The sequence below is a fragment of the Sinohyriopsis cumingii genome, chromosome 6 (assembly GCF_028554795.1).
Source record: "Sinohyriopsis cumingii isolate HCF-2022 chromosome 6, ASM2855479v2, whole genome shotgun sequence".
NCBI classification, from domain to species: Eukaryota; Metazoa; Mollusca; class Bivalvia; order Unionida; family Unionidae; genus Sinohyriopsis; species Sinohyriopsis cumingii.
In genome coordinates, this window is record NC_142966.1 from 85706913 (window position 1) to 85726433 (window position 19521).

At 34.0% G+C, this 19521-nt stretch overlaps 1 long non-coding RNA gene across 1 annotated transcript; it reads left to right on the plus strand.

Moving 5' to 3' along the window:
• Positions 1-1341: 1341 nt before the first annotated feature.
• On the plus strand, positions 1342-18362 carry LOC149797366 (uncharacterized). The gene is made up of 2 exons (XR_016421801.1): positions 1342-1594; positions 15830-18362. It is a non-coding gene; the product is annotated as an uncharacterized LOC149797366 (long non-coding RNA).
• The last annotated feature ends 1159 nt before the right edge of the window (positions 18363-19521 follow it).

The following is a 19521-nucleotide window of genomic DNA, read 5'->3' on the forward strand; positions in this document are numbered from 1 at the left end:
GGTGTTACATTTAACTTAGGTTATCGTCACGTGATTATTGGAGAACACCTGTACTAAAGACTGTCATGACCGTGCTAGCTGCTGATTGGCTTAATTATTAGAAAGTCAGATGTTTTCTGTTAGGATCATTCGCAATACAGAATAATTTAAATGCCTGGAATTATATTCATGTGATTTCGAATTGTTTATTTGATGCGCATAAAGGAATTATAAAAAGGAATTAAATATGCAACTTTTCAATCTTCAGTTATATTTCAGCCTTTCAAGAGTCGTGAGAGGAAATCATATTTTGTATTTATTTATTGTTATTAAAATTACAGGGCGGAAGCATTTATTCTAAACAGACAGTACGTTGCTGGATTAATGTGATATCATGCAAAGAATTGGGTATTTATTTAATTTCATTGGAATACCATCAAACATTCAAGGGGATTTGTGATATTCTACTTTCAGTGGATTTACCTTGAAGTGTAACTTTTTGGATATTAAAATAGTTTTTCTTTCTAATGCTAGCACATCGCACAATAGAATTTTCATTCGGAATATTTTTGGAGCGTTTCCACATTACTGTGAAATTAATATAAAATTTGCGAAATAATAAGAATTAATGCAATACTGTAATTTACTTTTAATTCTTTCGCTTTGTATGACTTTAGATTTTATGGAATTATAGTTTAGATTATAGAATGCTTGTTGAGTGTTACTTTTTCTTCTTATGTAATTTAAGTCCATAGAAGTCAAGAATTGGTTTGCAACATGCGAAAAGTTTGTACCCCTTATTTTGGCATATAGGTTTTAAATTCTATATGAAATCTTTTGTATTTTAGTATGTTAGTACAATTTCATGTTCACAGATACACTGTATGTGTACTTCAACCTGTACTAGAATAAGACCAAAATTTGTACATCTTGCCTTCTCGTTGTCCTTTGTTTGCTGATGATCTTATCTTGGTCATTCACTAAATTATTATTTACCAGAGAACTCGTGAAGATTGTTGACATGTTACAGAGTAATTTTATTTTGTTAACTTTGAGACGGTGGGACAGTTAGCAATGTTGTTTTGGATTAAAACAAAGTATGCATTAACTTAATTAAACTGTTAGACCTGTCTCAATAGCGAATATATATGTTTGTTTTTGTAATCGAGTGTAGTGTTGATCAGTAAAGGGAAACTAAATTCATCAAAGTTATAAAGGCTTTATAAAGGTGGAGATTTAGGGAAGGTAGTCAGACTGACATTCGATATTGTGTGCCTTTCATAATTATCACGTGAATGGTATTATTGTACAAGTTGACGCTTGCCCCATGACTCGCAAAGGCCTGTTTGTTTAGGACGGATTTCTGCTTGACTGAGTGCTGGCTATAGGTTTGCCTTTTCAGTGTCGCTAGATTTAGCGCAGTTGCGTTTGTCTGACACTTGTGACAGGTCAGTTCGAATGTAATCTAGTTAAATGGTTGTTAGATGGAATATCAATGTAGGACATTAAGTCCCATCTTCAATTATTGGATATTAATATGAATTTTGCAACACAAGTTAGCGATTGATAATTCGGAAAAAAAGATCTCTTCCTCTACAAAATATCTTTCTCAAAGGTAAGTGCGCATTCCATTATCAAAAAGCCAATGCAACGACTTTACTACACATAAAGTTCACGCTGGTAGCTGATATACCCTTTAAGATATTCAGGTATTCTGTTTTAACTCTTCTCTTTGTCTTTAGAATTATTTCATCTAGGTACTAAATATGGAGTGAACGTATGTTATTCTTGTTATTATTGAAAGATTATTCATACTATTTTGTTCCATTAATTTCAATATATTCCTTTGATTTGTCTTGACTTTTTTTCACAAGACATTTGCTAGTAAATCACCGAGGAATAATCTATAATACAATTTCAAACTTACCATAAGGATGTAAAACCTTGTCTTTCTCTATAGCAAGCCATTGTGATTAAAACAGGGCATTTTCTGCTTAAAGAAAATGAGTTTTGTATATAAAACATGTTTTATAATAGATAAAACAATCGTTTCTTTATCTTATAAATTGCCTGGTATTCGAATATGATCTTCAAATATTAGAAAATCGGTATCTTTGATCGTAGAAAATGTCGCTTAGTTTGTAACTAATTATCCATAACATGATTTTCAGTTATTAAAAGTATGCTTTTAATATCTAAATTTAATTTCCAATACCTGAAAATACATTTCTAGTTTGTCCCATTCCGTATTATTCGATATCATTTTCCAACATTAGAAACTAACGTTTATGTGTTAGAAAATACTTTTATAACAATAAAAATCTATATCTAGATTTACAGTAAATTTCGTGCACTAGAATATCTTCACAACTTTTTTAATAGATAAAAAGCATCTTCAAAATTCAGAAAATGCTTTTTTCGTAAACGTCTTGCCAGAATGGATGTGAACAAAAATGAACTTTTTTGTAATTTTTGGAAACACATATCATATTCTAATATTACAATAAAAAAGGCATTTTTCAAAAGTATATATTTTGTCCTGACAGTTATGTTTTTACTTGCATGAAATGTAATATTAGTCAACGGTGGATGCTCGAAACATGCATGTCACTAGTGTGGACCGTAGTAGGAGATGCGTTGGCTATGAGATATATTAATTACATCTGGATGAGTTGGAAGAAATTGGTTGTCTCACGGTATCGAAAAAGGCAGATGTGGCATTAGATATGGGAGGTGAAAATTATGATCTCGAAAGGCTTCAAATTCAGAATACTTCCCAACTGGTACCCCAACCCTAGTATTTTGATTACGAAATGCCATCTAAAGTGGTGAAGATTATTTCCAATCTTACATAGGAAGGGTTACAGTTTTCAAAAAAGACGGGTTGTTTCAGCTTGCCAATCAATATTCTATATCGAAAGTAGATGCGTCGTTCGCAAAACATGAAACTAAGAGTATTTGATAGAAAAGACTTTTTGATAAAAATGCTATGTGACAATGAAGTTAATATAATAGAATTGAAATTAAAAACATAGATGGAAATAAAGCAAAGGTTGCATCAATCACTAATACAAATGGTAGAAATCCAAAATCAGAAGGACGAAAAAGAAAGAGAAATGCTAAATAAGATGGAAGAAAGAGAAAAGATGCAAATGCAAAAAGCATAAGAGGAAAGATAAACGAAACTGCATATGCAAAAGGAAGAAATGGAAATGTAACTCAGATTAAAATAATTAAAATTGGGTAGCTGACGCTAACCCGTCACGAACGTTCGGGCTTTGATGTTACCAACAATTATAGGTTAGTACTAATTGTTAAAAAAAACAGCAGTCGATCAATACTTTCCTTATCTTGAGAAAATGTCTCAGATCACAATGGGTTATAACTGAGTTTTCTGTCGGTACATAAAAATGCTGAACATGACGTAGGTAAGGATTAGATATGCAGGGGTTATAAGTTAGTACCTGTAGCACATCGAAAGAAGGTTTTAAAATTGTAAAAAGAAACTGGCCAAACCTCTGTCGTATTTGCATGGGACAAAACATAAGAACTTGATTGGTAATGTTGTTAGAAAAAGATTGATAACGATTATGACAAGATTAAACAATTGATAGCAGTCGAAGAGTGCAGCAATTTATACCATAGTGATGTCCATTCTATCTTGATGAGCAAATTTTAGGAACATTAAAAACGATGCTCAATAGCAGACGATTACTTCTTTTCTCACAAAGTCTAAGTTTCCTTTGTCATTATGTATTCCTTTTCACAGGGCTTTAGTAAGAACCCATCGCAGTCCTTTACGACTAGATCCTAACTTCAATCTTCCACAAATTATAGGAATCAAATTTCTCGTAAGACGGATCATGAATCATTATCGCCTTCTACACGTACTTCCTGAAAGAAATAATGTATGACACATATAAAGGAAGGAATAAAACAAAAGTAAAAGAGCTATTCCAAATGCTATTATTACTAATATGTCAAAGTCACGGTCATGTATTGGAAACAACACATTTGTTGTGTCTTACGGACTCCAGTCTAGTTTTATTATGAACAATTATGAACCTTTTATCCCTAAAGGTTCAATATCACATTTTGGTGGTTATGCCAGTTCTCTTAAAATATTATGGGATTCAGGAGTTTCACAGAGTCTCTTGATTATCAAGTACTTTGCCATTGACAGAGATTTCTGATTTGTTAATATCCCGCTCCACCGTGTACATTTATCATCAAACGTAGTGTCAGGACCCGTCACAATGGGAGCGGTACCTCCTTTGCCCATTGAATGTGCATATTTACTGCTAGGCAATAACCTATCTGGAGATGAAATAGTGTATAATCCACCTGCAAATTTTAAGCCTTGCTTTGATCAAGATGTTGATCATATTGCAAATAAAGTTAATGATGACTACCCTAATTGTACATTTACTAAAGATATGGCAAAAAGAGCTCTCAAAAATAAAGTTAATCAGGACATTGTTCCACATTTGTTGGTCAAGTTTTTTATAAGACTAGTTTTGATCTTAGTATTGTTGAAAAAGGACAAGATCCGGACATTTCCTGTTTGTTTAAGAGGGCTAATTGCGAAACTGAAGCCATCCAGGTACAACCAGCTTGTTATTTCTATAATCATGAGCTCATTTTGAGAACATACAGACACCTAAGGTACCCGCTGGTGACAAGCGGTCTATGAACAAAGTTTTATTCCTAAGTCGTACAGACAGGACATTTTTAGTCTCGCCTTTGACACACCCTTGCATAGTTATTTAGGAGTGAATAAGTCTAGTCACAAGATTACACATCATTTTATTGGCAAAACATTAAAAGGGATTGTTGTGAATACTGTAGACCTTGTCATACTTGTCCAGTGTAAGGATGGTAGGAAACCTCAATGCTCAAATATTATCCAGAATTTTCCAAGAGGTAATTCTCGACTTATTCATCAAACAATTTATATATTATAGGTATTACCTAGACCGTCAAAGGGTGTTTAAATGACTTCATCAGACTTTAACGAATATGATTCAATCATATTGTTTTAACACCAGAAATTACTTGAACGAAGGTGTTCATTTGCTGTAGCTTGTTGGTGTTAATGAATCAGTTCAAGAATTTTTGGGCTTAAGTCCTTTTAAACTAGTTTCAGATATCATGTCCGTGGACCATTGAAGTTGTTGAAAAATAACCGTCGTTCAACCGAATTTTCAAGGATTAGTCATCCTGATTACGTTTCTGATTTTAAATATAATGTGACAAAGGCATGTGAAGTAGCAACAATTTATCTTCACTTTGCTCAATCAAAAATGAAATTAAGATATGACAGAAAAACAAAGGAAAGACGTTTTCGACCTGGTGTTACCTTTCCAGCATTTTATGCATCGCTAAGAAACTAGGCCGATAAATAAGCCCATTTTCCGTGATGATATAGATTTTGCTTTAGGGGCGGATATTACTTTTTCATTAAGACATGCACAATTCTGCAGACACTCTTGGTTGCACACGTCAGTGTACATTTGATACACTTACCAGAATTTCTCTCCGCGGTGGAGCTACCGTCGGCTGAAGGGTTCTTTTTTTGTCATGGACATTATATTTCCAGAGCAAATCCTTTGTTTGGTGACTTGTAAATCTACGTGGAATAGCACAACCCTCTGTCTTTTGGTCACGTTAAATTGCGCTCTCGATATGGCTGTTACCAATTACCTGTACGTGTTTAAAGTGTACGCAGGTTTGGTCCGGAAAGATTTGCAGGCAGCGAAATCGCACAATTTAATATACAGGTGAGATTAGACCAACATATATTCCATCAGTTTCAAGAACTGAGTAGGCAGTTGATTTATTGGACTACTAAGAATCCACTTCAGGTTAAGTATTACGGTACTTATTCAGTTAAAAAGTACATGACTAAAAATTATATCATGAACACTCCTAGGAGGCTGAAACAGAAACAAACATGCATTTTAAATCTGTCAAATGGAGTATGTTCGTAGAGTTAGCACTGCTAATCGGTCAGTCATCTTAGTTGTATCTGTCTTACGAAGCGAGGAATTAAACGACTGCGTGCAATCGGATCGTAGTAACTTTGTTTTAACCCGTCTTCTGAATTTGGAAATATTAGAAAACCTTGATCAGAAACGTTCACGTCTACAGGCACAAGAAAAGAGTTAAAGAGTTAACTGAAACAGCTGTTATTTGGGTCTGAGCATTTTATTTCAGATGTGCCAATCTGAACAAATAAAGTCTACTATGTAAAGTCTACACCTGTGAAACAGCATCCTTACAGGATGATTCTGTTAGAGATAATTTCTGAAAATAGAAATTCAATATTTCTTAGAGAATGATTTTATTGAACCAAGTACAGTTATATTTTTGTGCCAATTCCAGATAATACTTTCCGTATCTTTGCTGATTATAAGAAAGTGTACAGCATCACCAAAACAGTAATTTTCAATACCATGAATTGATGAACGCGGACAAAATTGGAAAGTCTAAATCTGTCACGAAGTTTGACCTGTTCGAGGAATTTTGTCAAATTTCACGAATGGATAGAGCAACACAAATTTTTATTGGTAACTCTGACCGGACGTTACCAATATAAAGTGGTACCAATTTGGTATGTATAATTCTCCCTCTAAATTTCAGCGTTTAATGAACATAGTAAGATTTACAATAGATATTTATGATGCGTGATTTACGATGTCATTATTTACAACAATGCTCCTAAAGATCAACTCAAAACTATACGTGAATTGTATGATCGTGTGACTGAGTGAGGCAGCTATAATAACTAAGTTAAGTAAAAGTGAGTTTTCAGGAGATTGTATTAAATGTTTAGTACATTCTGAGAGACATGGTCAAAATTAGGCTTGTAGAAGTTAATGTTACGGCTATCTCTAAATTCCCACTGTCAATCAGTTTAAAACAGCTGATGCAATTTTAGCGATAGAGTTGAATATTGTCGGAGATCTAGAAAATCAAATTTTATTAGTCTGAAAATGCCACTAGGCTTTAGATAAAAAAGGCCATACTTGAAAGCGCACCGGTTTTTTTTCAGCTCCATATTTTAACCAATCTTTTGAAATCACCATTAATGCATGTGATTTTGGGGTTTTCATGTCGTATTCATTCAAGAAGACAAATATGATGTAAAGCACTCAGTTTGCTTTTTCTCTCAAATAACTAAACAAATATCAGAGAAATAATTTCACTTTCGAGAAGGAGTCATTGATTTACAAAAGCGCTACATTGATATTAGGAACATCTATGGAAAGGAGAAACTTATCGCAGATCAACGTTCACGTATATTGAGTTCCATATGGCTTTACTCTGCATGTATTTAGTGTCATTCAAAAGACATCTTCCTGCATAATTTTGTAATTTTTTTTATATTATGATATATATAACTAACTAGTATTTAAAATAAAGCTTTACTGCATATATATTTCCTTTTCTTTATGATGGGAGTAGATTGCAAACGAGTTAAATAGGTTTTATAGGTTACTCCATTAGTATGGGAAAGTATGAACGAGTTTTTTGGATGGAATACTGCACGACCTTGGGAGTGCAGTATATCCATCCGACAAAACGAGTTCATTTTTTCCCATACAAATGCAGTAACCATTTATTATATGCTCATTTTCTTATTCTACCTAAGGCTTACTTATATAAACAAAATACACTACAAGAAACAACGTAAATGAATGTATGCCGTATTCCATACTAAATCACTGGACAACAAATTTTTACAAAAGTCATGTTACTGAAATAAAATTAGTCAATTCTTATCAATTTTTATGTGCTGAACACGAATATGACAGTCAAATTGCAAAATTGGCTCTAGTTTTTTTGTAATCTGCAAGAAATTAATGTTTACATAACGAAATGCATTCCAATAGTAAAAGGTCAACTGTAATAGCCTACCTATAAAAAATCAAGTCATTGACTACATCTTAGATTTCTTCGCCTGTCTCTTGTACAGCTGTTCGGGAGCATCTCTGAGGAGTGTCCAGCAGTAGTCAGCCAGCATTGTAGTGGACCATTTTCCCTGGTATCTTTGTTCCATTGTTGCGATATCTTGATGAAAACGTTCGCCGTGTTCATCACTAACAATACCACAGTTGCTAGGAAAGAAATCCAAATGGGAATGAAGGAAGTGAATCTTTAGAGACATATTGCAGCCAAGTTTCTTATACTTCATCAACATGTATTCTACTAGTTCCTTATAGTTTTCTGCCCTAACATTTCCGAGGAAGTTTGTAGAAACTAGGCGAAAAGCATTCCATGCTTGTTTCGCGTCACCTTCCAGCAAGTTGTTGAACCGGTCATCTTTGAAAAGCTCTCGAATCTGAGGACCCACAAAAACTCCCTCTTTAATCTTTGCTTCGCTGAGTCGAGGGAATTTTTCATGCAGGTATCGGAATGCTGGCAAAGTCCGGTCAATGGCTTTCACGAAGTTCTTCATCAAACCTAGTTTGATGTGAAGGGGTGGTAGCAAGATTTTCTGAGCCTCAACCAGAGCTGGGTGTTGGATATTCTTCTCTCCAATGGCTACATTCTGCCTGTGAGTCCATTCCTTCCTCATGTAGTGCATTTCCCTTGCTCGGCTATCCCACTCGCATAAGAAACACATGTATTTTGTATATCCTTGCTGCAGTCCCATTAAAAGGGCAACTACCTTCAAATCACCACAGAGGTGCCAGCTGTACTTGTTATACTCAATGGAATTCAGTAGCTGCCTTAAGTTATCGTATGTCTCTTTCATGTGGACAGCATACGCTACTGGAATAGATGGAAGAATGTTTCCATTGTGCAAAAGCACAGCCTTGAGACTCAGTTTCGAAGAGTCCACAAATAGTCTCCATTCTTGTGGGTCATGAGTGATTTTTAAAGCATTCATGAGGCCCTCAATATCGGAACAGAATATCAGATTACTTTCCTTTCTGAAGAAAGGCTCCAATTGCTGGTGGCGCTTTCGATATGCAGTAATTGTGACATCTTCTTCTAGAAGATTCCATTGTTGGAGTCTTGATCCTAGCAATTCTGCCTTGTTCTTTGATAAGTCCAAATCACGAATCCGGTCATTTAGTTCTTCCTGTGTTATTCTGTGTGGGGTTGATGATGCACCACAGTGAAAATCTGGATCACTGCATGCTGATGGACCAGGAGAAGAACAGGTCGACTCACCTTTGTCTTCGTCAGATGAATCAAGAGAATATTCTGCTGGAGGTTCTGGAATAGGAAGTCCCTCACCATGTGGAACTGGTCTCAATGCAGACGGAATGTTTGGGTAGACTATTCTCGACTTCTTTCGCTTCGTTATTCCGCCGGAAAGAGGAGGAACCAAGCAGAAGTAACAGTCATTTAGGTGGTTGCTTGGCTCTCTCCACACCATTGGGACTGCAAACGGCATTGATGACCTTTTGCAATTCAACCACTGTGAAAGCTGTGTTGTACATGTAGCACAGCATATATGCGGAGCCCAAGGCTTGTCTTGGTCACCAACCTTGCATCCGAAGTAAAGATGATATGCCTTCTTCACTTGAGAATTGATACTTTTCTTCTGGTTGGCAAATGTCACTTCCCCACAAATATAGCAAAAATTGTCCGCGGTATTAACACACTTTCGAGGCATTACTGTTCTTTATTGTACGTAAATGGATAAAATAATAAGTTTTATGTAACAGTAGCTTGAACTGTCTCGCACAACGTCTAAAATATTTTAAATGCTGAACCTATCTGATTGGGCTTTATATAGTACACTGCTTACGTCAGCTTCAGCAGCCGCCTGGCATTAGTATAATAGGCCTACACATGTATAGTACACTGCTGACGTCAACTTACTTCAGCAGCCGCATGGCATTAGTATTGCATTGCATCAGAAAATGATGCAATCAACTGTGGATGATGTGAGCATGATGGTATTATGCAATGTTACATCATTATTCCGGATGTTGCTGCAGTCCTACTGGAGAAATTTACACAGTGAAACATAGAAAATGAGGTATATGAATATCTTCAAAACGAGAGCCAATACAAATTTTTCACGGTTATATTCGTGTTCGGCACACCAAAATACTACAGATTAGGGCCTTTTCAAGTCAGTAATGATTTCACTGTTGACCAGTGATACACAAGCGCAGATTTATCAGAACCCAACAACATTATTAATGCGCAAATAACTCCGCCCAGATAAATTTGAACTTAGTCGCGAGCTCGACATAGCTTTCGAAAAAAAATGGCGTATCTTGTTAAAATTGAATTTTGCAGTCATATTGTGAATGAATGCGCATTGCAACAACTTTCCATTTCATCTGGAATAAATAGATTTTCGTATTTTGTTTCAATTGGACGAAAGTTTGTGATTTTGGACTGGATTCATCTGTGAAAATTGTACATTAAATACATCAGATTGAAGCGGCGCGGGAGAAGCGTGTTTACATCTGCAAGTGTGTTTGTTCTGTCATTGACTATTTGAAACCATAAAGGGAACAATATGAAGTGTTTAAATTGCAATTATCAAAAAGACGGTATCGAATTTAATGGTTTTTTTATTTTGAGTACTGTAAGGGAGATGTAATTGCACTTGGAATATAGTCGAAATTACAGTACAATTTCGAAATGTGTAATCAAGCTTGAGAACTCATGACATGGCTCATGTAATTCAGATTTGCAGAACTAAGAAAGTACATTTTGAGGAAATTCTGGATGTATATTTTTTGCCATTCTTATTACCAGCTAAAGGAGACAGTTTATGTCTTTATATATTGCATGTTATTTGTAGGTACCAAGTTATTTTATGAAATCTAGTGTCTATCGCAAAATCTGAAAGAATGTATCAAAACCTTAACGTGGAATGAGCAAAACAGTTGGTATATTGCAGTCAACGGAACATCTGCCTTAGTTCATTCAGAAACAAATTTAATCAACCAAAACGTATTGCGCCTACTATGCGAATGTGCATGATTTGTTTACAAAGTAGTTCATAATACACTATTGGGCACACGTGTCCTGTGCGTGGCTGCAATATGAAGGTGTGCAATATCGTAAAATATTGAACGATTCCGATAATGGAAAGTTATTAGAGAAATAAATGAGCATATAATACTATAGGAACCTTAATATTAATATTAACATTATTGTGCGGTGCCTGCTCCATGCGGTAGAATACTGCGACATTGAGTATTGTGACAGATGTCACCTATCGAGCATGAGACTTTATATATATATATATATATATATATATATATATATATATATATATATATATATATATATACATGCATATATATATATACATGCATATATATATATACATGCATATATATATATATATATATATATATATATATATATATATATATATATATATATATATATATATATATATTTATTTAAGCGTATAGGTAGATAATCAATTCCTCCTTATTTCTGATGTTGTTGTTCTAATATCAGCCTACAGATGTGTTTAATGTTGTGTTCAGATATAAATTGAGAGAAAATATTTGTTTACATTATTCACTCCGAACTAAATTATTATATTGGGATTATTGAAAATGTACTCAAAGATGTAATGAATGTTGTCATTGTGATACACCAAGAGTGTTGGCACATCAACACATTTGAGGACATGGAATTCATTTGGAATACTCGATTCGTTTTGACTTGTGCTGACATCTGTATCATTATTTTGGATTCAGTTCATGATACACTAAGTTCGAGTAAAATTTTCATTATTCATCTCGGAGAATTAAATTATTTTTTACTTTATACACAAACTTGGCTTTTGCCTTTTTCTGTCTATTAATTCGTTAATATTGATTCGTAACATGCATATATATGACTACGTGGTCTTGAACTAAGCAAATGCAAAAGCGAAAACCAGCAATTTTAGTTAAATTACATAGATTAGAAACCGCAAATTTGAATGGACCCACAATATTATCAATAAACAAATCAAAATGTTTTTTAAGTTCTATTCCTTATTCAGAACTACAATGCGTTCCACGTGAATTCAAGCGGTATTTAGAATAAATTCCAGTTAACAATAGCCTGATGTGCTAATAGTATTAAATGTGCTAATACGCTAACGCTCTTTATGTATCTCAGTGATATAATCCAGAATGTATTGAATGAATTCACGATTATCTTAAATTGTTTTAGTCGTAAAGTCAATAAACGTATTGCAATTCCAATGACTATTTTAAATATTGAAATACTCTCAGATTATAACTGATGAATAATAAAAGACTGATTCCACTAGACCGACGTCAAAACAGGACTGAATGAGTTTAATGTAAACAGCCTGTGTTATATCAACCAAGGACAAAGTATGAGGAACTGGTGCTTTAGCGAGTTTACTACTAAATTTGCTTGCTTCAAATAAATGAAACGCAACCATGTTACTCCTTAAATCGATTAAATATGCAACTTTATCCATTATTTCCCGCCGAAATAAACACCTTGACTATAACTGTTTCTTTTCCGTAAGCTAATTCAGTCCACAAAACACATACTAAGCTTCATTTAATTTGCTTGGCTGATAGATAGATCTAGCAAAACGTAAACAATCTTCTCTCTCCCACCCTTCATTCCCCCAACTCCCTGAAAATAGTAAAGCTGTTTTGTATTATACTTGCTTCTTATTTTGATGTAGGTTTTAAGGACAAAGACGGTTCTATAATGATTATCTGCGGAGTTGCTTTGGCAACAATTATATCATGATATCAATGGTTATTTGAATTTGATTTGTAAGAACTAATTCAGCAAAATGTATTATGTTAAGGTAAGTGACATTAATTAATCTTTGATGGAACCAAGTAGTATAATATGGTACGTGATATGCAAGATTAATGTCAGATACAGGATATGTTGACAAACTTCAAGTACAGTAAGTTATCATGCTTAATGTAATAACAACCCGATACTGCAATCATTGTTGCAAAATGCCAAATCATTGGCATGCATTATCCATTGAAACTATAAAAAGTTTTAAAAAATGATAAATATTTGGTTTCACTAACACTGTTCCCGCAAATATATTAGGATGAAGATCGGAGTCAAGTTGCACCAGTATTGGTCCAGTTCATAATAAAACTTATTGGGTGCTACAAAAAATGAACTGGTGAAATAGAACAAAAATGTCTTTGATAGCGCAAAACCATCTCAATTTTACAGACATAATGAATTGACACTGTTATGTATTATGTAGCAATAAGTACTTGATAACTGTTAAGCGTTTCAGTTGATGGTCCGTTTACTTTTGAAAAATATTTTAAAAGATAAATTGAACCAAGGTCTCTCCCCTGTAAGTTAATCTGTAACAATGTACACACATGATTTTTGATGATCGGGTTAAATAGGACAAAGGTATAGAACGTGAATCAATCTTTCATTTAAAATGAGTCTGAACGTCGTTTTAATTTGCTCCATAATCATTAAATTCAAACTAATCAATAATGTTGATGTGATGATCGTGACATTAAACTTTTTATCATGTTTCACTTCTTTCTCAGTTATTTACGGTCCAGATCATCATGGTGCATATTATTTGTTTCAATTCGACGCTTCAAAAGCCTCCAGAGCGTTTAAAATATTTATATGAACGCTGGGCGGTAAATATTTGCTTTTTCCTTTTATCTGTGCAGGTTGTGTTGTGCCTAGTTATCTGGTGTCTTTTTGTATTAATTCCCATGGTACTTATACAAAATGCCATGTTATCATGGCTCTAAGTCTTTATATTCTGAATGCAGAGCCTAATTTCACTAATCCTCTTCACATTATATACCACATGCTAAAAATGTCCCTGGACACACCATATTTTATGTTTATACCTACAGTGTACTGCAGTGTATCAATAAACATATTGTTTTCTGTTTATAAATAGTCGTTCATAGTAAAAGAATGCTGCTATGCCATCAATGCCATCAGTGAGGGCCTAGATTAATACTAATAACAATAATGACAATAATTATCTTCATTAATTATAACAGTGGTAGTAATATTTATTTTATGAAATCAAATCGTTAATAATTAGGTTAATAATTAAGTAAAAAAAGGAACACATGTATTTGATTTAAAAAGACATAGAGGTTTCTAGTACTAAGGGTGAAAGTAAACAAAAGGAAAAAAAAATAAGAAAGAGTTAGATAAATAATCAATGAAACAAACAACAAGGAAACAAACTTTCCAGCAAGCATTAGTCTTGCTTGAAGTCCCTTACTCTATTTATAACATTGGATTTTAAATTAATAGTCAACTAAATTAACAGTTAAAGAATGAATAAAATATTATGTCTGCAGAACGGGTTATTTTGACAAAATATTGCATCAGTAAACATGATTTATGCAAAGACATTTATTTAACTTTCTTGGACTGAGTTTTTAGAGGACGCCACTTATTGGTTTAATGTGATGTAACCGATCTTGGTCCCTCAAACAAACGTAAGATAATTGAGGGCCATATATGATGCAACGATATGTGATGTTCAAATATTAGTGACTGTTTGTTAATAACACTAAGACTTTTGAGGCACTAAATATCATTGAAACTATCAACTATATACATGCTATTGGACGTATACCGCTTTTGGCAATTGGAGCCACCACTGACCTTTCTGTCAACCAAGAAAATACATGAGATTTATAACGTTGATTTAGTTGATTTTGACAATTTTCAGAAAGACAAAAAAGGAACTTTAAACAGTTTTTGCAGAACGATGTAGCGGTGGCAAGGCAATAACCCGAAGCGATGTAGCTCCCGATAAATTACTCACAATCCAATCCCCGTCCATTGACTCATGAGGTCATTATTATTTGTTAGATTTGGCTTTAAAACAGAACTCGTAAAAAAAACATCTGCTGACACACGGAATAAGAAATACAACCGGAAGCAACGGTAGCTTTAAAGGTCTCAACTGAAAACCTATGCTTACCGAATTGTGCATATTATACATGAGATCATTCTTCTCAAATGTGAAATCCTCAAATATCTTTGATACTTTCTTCAAACCTTCCCTAAAAAGACTTTTTAAGGAACTGGCATGATATGTCATCAGCAAAGGCAACATTGTTTACAAAAATCATCTACAGCAGCATATCCATTGCTATCTGTGATTGACCTCAACTTATGATTTAAATCGAAGATGCATATATTAAAATAAAACGTGAAAAAGCACCTCTCTGTTTCCGTCCATTGGACACACAGTATAAACTGGAAACTGCACCTCCCCAATGCATAAAGTCGAACTGGGTGCCATACCAGATACCTAGAGTATGAAGTATAAAGCCGAAAACTAATGCCTTACTAGCAACATGTCATAATACTCTTACCATATTCTAAATAACCTCTTAAACTTTCTTTGAAAGCGTGGTGTCATAATTGTATGATGAAGGTCTATATTATTGTAGGTCTACTGGTTGGGGATTTTTCTTTAAGCGAAGGACTTCTAAATTGTGTAAACTCAACAGGGACAGATATTTTAAATAAGTACACAATTGAATATATAAATAATTAATTCAAATGATACCCCGCTATTATCTTAAAATCCAAAACGTTCTACATATAAACAAACCTGACCATGGACATTTAGGTTCCCTCACACCAACATTCCATTTATTTATTGCTATGGCATGTTCATTTTCGGACAGTGGGGCTGGTTTTATGAAACTAGAATGGGACCTGCGTATTGAAAGAACACTTTGCTTATGCAAATCATTTTGAACTCTGATTAGTAAACATTCAAACTATTTGTTCACATTTCGCATTTATGATATGATGGCACGAACTTATCCAAACAACGTAAAATCTTTTATATCATTGTGTGATATTTATTTACTTATCTCTTTATTTACAGATTTAATGAATGGCGATCACAATACACGTACAAAGAAATAGAAAACTTGTCAACATGACAGTACTTTTTTTATTTTAGTTTTGATTTCATATTACGGCACATATAGGATGGCTGATGTACTACAAAAGCTTTTGACAAGTGGATATTTGAAATGTGATTCCTCAATCCAAAGCAACGGTAATGGCAAGACCAAACTGATATTCGACCCAGACTAGAAATTAATGCAGCAGAAAATAAGTATCAACAGGCATGACTCTCTACCTGCAGATGTAATTCCTGTGAAGATATTTCCAAACAATGGATCATTGAAAGTAGAAAATATCATCCACCAGGTATGGATCGGCCAAACAAACGACTCATTTCCCATGGAATTTCAAAAGTGTGTTTCTTCTTTGAAAGCAAACCACCCCGATTATGTATACATGTTCTGGACAGAGAAAGCAGCAAAGACGTTTGTGGAGGATAAGTTTCAAATTATATTTCATTTCTAGCAGAACTGTGTACAAAATCTTCAACGAGCTGATGCTTTACGGTACATGATTTTGTATGAATATGGCGGAATTTACGCCGATCTTGACATTGTTAATTTACGTCCGCTTGATCCTATTTTGAGGAAAATTTCTGCATAATCGCACAAGAACCTCACTTTCATCCTATCTTCTATAATAACTTTTATGGTTTAGCAAGCAGTGCGTTAATGGCATATCGCCATCATCATCCATTCATGAAGATAATGGTGGAAAACCTTCCTTCCTTTTCCGTGTTCGGCGAGACAATTGACTCAACAGGGCCCAGATTAGTTACTATATTATACAGAAACTACGTGGCAGATAATGCTCAAATCAGTGCAACTGATAGAGACGGAGTTTATTTGGCGCCACCCGAATATTTCTCTCCATCTTCGGATCCTAGCCTCAAGTCTCTCATCGAAAAGAAATGTGCTACTAAAGACTTAACTAATCTAACTTTATGGGCATGTCAGAGATTTAAAAAACAGGGAATGGGAGGTCCCACAAATTATACCTTTACCGACCATCAGTGGGCTCATGTTTACTACTCAGACTTAAAGAACAGAAAGTACATAAGTATAAAAAATATTGTTCCTGATGTTCAATTATATGTTAATTAACACCAGAATCAAGCTGAAAAGATCCAACATCGATAACATGTTTGTGAAAGAAAAATGGTTTGTTGAACATATTTACAAAACCAGTTTGCTCCATTTATGTAATCCATTTCCCAAACTCCGACATGCAAGTAAATTCGATTGTGTACATCTGAATATTGTAATTTCGTCACGTAGCGGTTAAGGAAGAAAACGTTCAAAAGAAACTCAGCGGGCTTATACTGTTTGTTCTGACTCACGTTTATGTATTACGAATGCTTAAGACTGTAACTAAGATACTTATTTAGTACAGACGAGACTCCATCTGAAGCAATTTATTTGTTGCCACGAAGACACTGAAACATGTTACTAGTTTTCCACCTTTATGCGATTTTGTGTTTGACATTATATGTATGTATATGTGTTTAGTTATGCATGCACTGGTCTTCGTAATTTAAGAGAGTTGATTAATGGACATCGGATCGGCAGCTTGTATTGGCCAAGGAAGAATTTCATTCAAGTAGTTAGAACATGAAATGTATTGATAGATTATCTGATGATAGACATATCGGTTTGCCCATGTATAAATATGTATTGTGTTTACGGATTATAAACATGTATATAGGATTTGCTGCTTTAGTTATGTATCAATTGTGCAACAAGGAAATGCAAAGCTATATCAGAACAAGAGATACTTTTAATGTCCATTCCATGGCAACTTCGGTCGATATAACGATATGGCGAATATATTCCACCGTAGGTAATAGTTACGCGTCATTCAACAGATATTTAATGTCATACAGTGGAATTTAAAGAGCGAAACTCTTGCACATACTTACAAAAGAGTCGACCTCCGCTGTTGCTTTTTCATGTATATTTCAATAAAACCTGGAAAAATTAGGCAAAACTTTGCGAATTCGTCAAACGAAATCCGTATATGTCAATCCACTGGCCACCAATGCTCGCAAAGGTAGAAATTATTATATTAGTTGATCCAATTACATTTTAAATGAGCGCTTGCCTTAGTTTCTGTTAATGTAGCTTCTAGGAATTTTCCAAAGATAAACACGTCCACCACTGATTTTTCTCTACCTAAAGAAGATAAAGATAAACCTCCATTATACTATCTCTCTCTCTCTCTCTCTCTCTCTCTCTCTCTCTCTCTCTCTCAACCGCTAACCTCTATAAAATAGTTTGGTCCCATTAAGGCTACACTATTGCTTTACACAACGATTGCAGAGAGAGAGAGAGAGAGAGAGAGAGAGAGTATTTCTTTAAATGTGACTGTGGAGACAAATTATATAGTGTATAAGCATTTTTGTTTTGTCCAAGATACGTATCAAAGATATGTATAACTTTTTTATGAATCAGGATGTTTCCGTTAACATCGACCTATGGTACTTTCACTAATAAATTTATTATCACTCATGTGATTTATTTGAAGTTCATGATGCATAATTGACAAGACGATTTTTAAATGTTTGCAAGTTTAGTTTCAACTTCTTCGCTACATTGGTTGTTTGTTTTCTTTTTCTTTTGACGTACTGTAAGGATACTTAATGCAATTTGTATGTGGGTAAACTATTAAAATAATGCTATATTTTAAAATGGGACGATGAAAATCACTTTCTTCATATTATCGTGCCTTTCATTTGGATCCTACCTTGCTGATCTATATGTAAGAAACATAAAATTATACATGAAGATTCCTAGTGAATAATACAAACAGATCCTGAGATACTAGTATATGGATATATTGGTGATACATACATGGATACAAACCAAAATAAACGACACTACGAACTTAAGCTTGCATAGATAGATTGGAAGCTTAATAGATAAGTAGATATACTGACTTTGTATATACTTAGTGAGTTCCTAATATTTGAAGTATATAGTATTTGCTAACGCGACTCAATTTCGTTACAGGAATGATAGCAAAAAATCCAGTCAAACAAGTTAGATTAAACCTCTTGACAGTGTACAAACATGGTTTAAGTTTCCTCTGCCTAATATTAAAAATCTACATATATATGGCTGTAACCAATTTGTCTTATTACAGAATCCTAATGTTTTAGACAGTTCAAAACACTTTATTGGAACAATTTATTTACTGTTAACAATGTTGATATTCATATGAGTAGTAATATAAAAAGGAGATTCTCCATCACATCCTCAGATTCAAGTATAATCAAAGACATTTTTAATCATTTTCAGTTCATTCTGTGATTTAAGTTATTTTTAAGAGTGGATAAGTACAAACAAGCACAAAAAATTTTATTTCATGAAATAAATATAAAACGTTGAAAGTGATTGTTTTTACTATTTGGCTGACTAAATTAGAAGTCATATGTATCACAGAATTGAACGCTGAAAATGAAAGTCTACTTGATTATAAAATGGTTTGAGGGAATGGAGAGTGAATTATTGTTTTATATTGCTACTGGAGATTTGTTTTTGTTATTTGATTATGCCTCAAGAATTTTTATTTAATTATGGCCCAATTATATTTTATTGTTGGTGATGGAGGATCCCCTTCTTGGTTTTGATTGACGTTAGAGACAATTTTAGTACTTGCCGTGTTAAA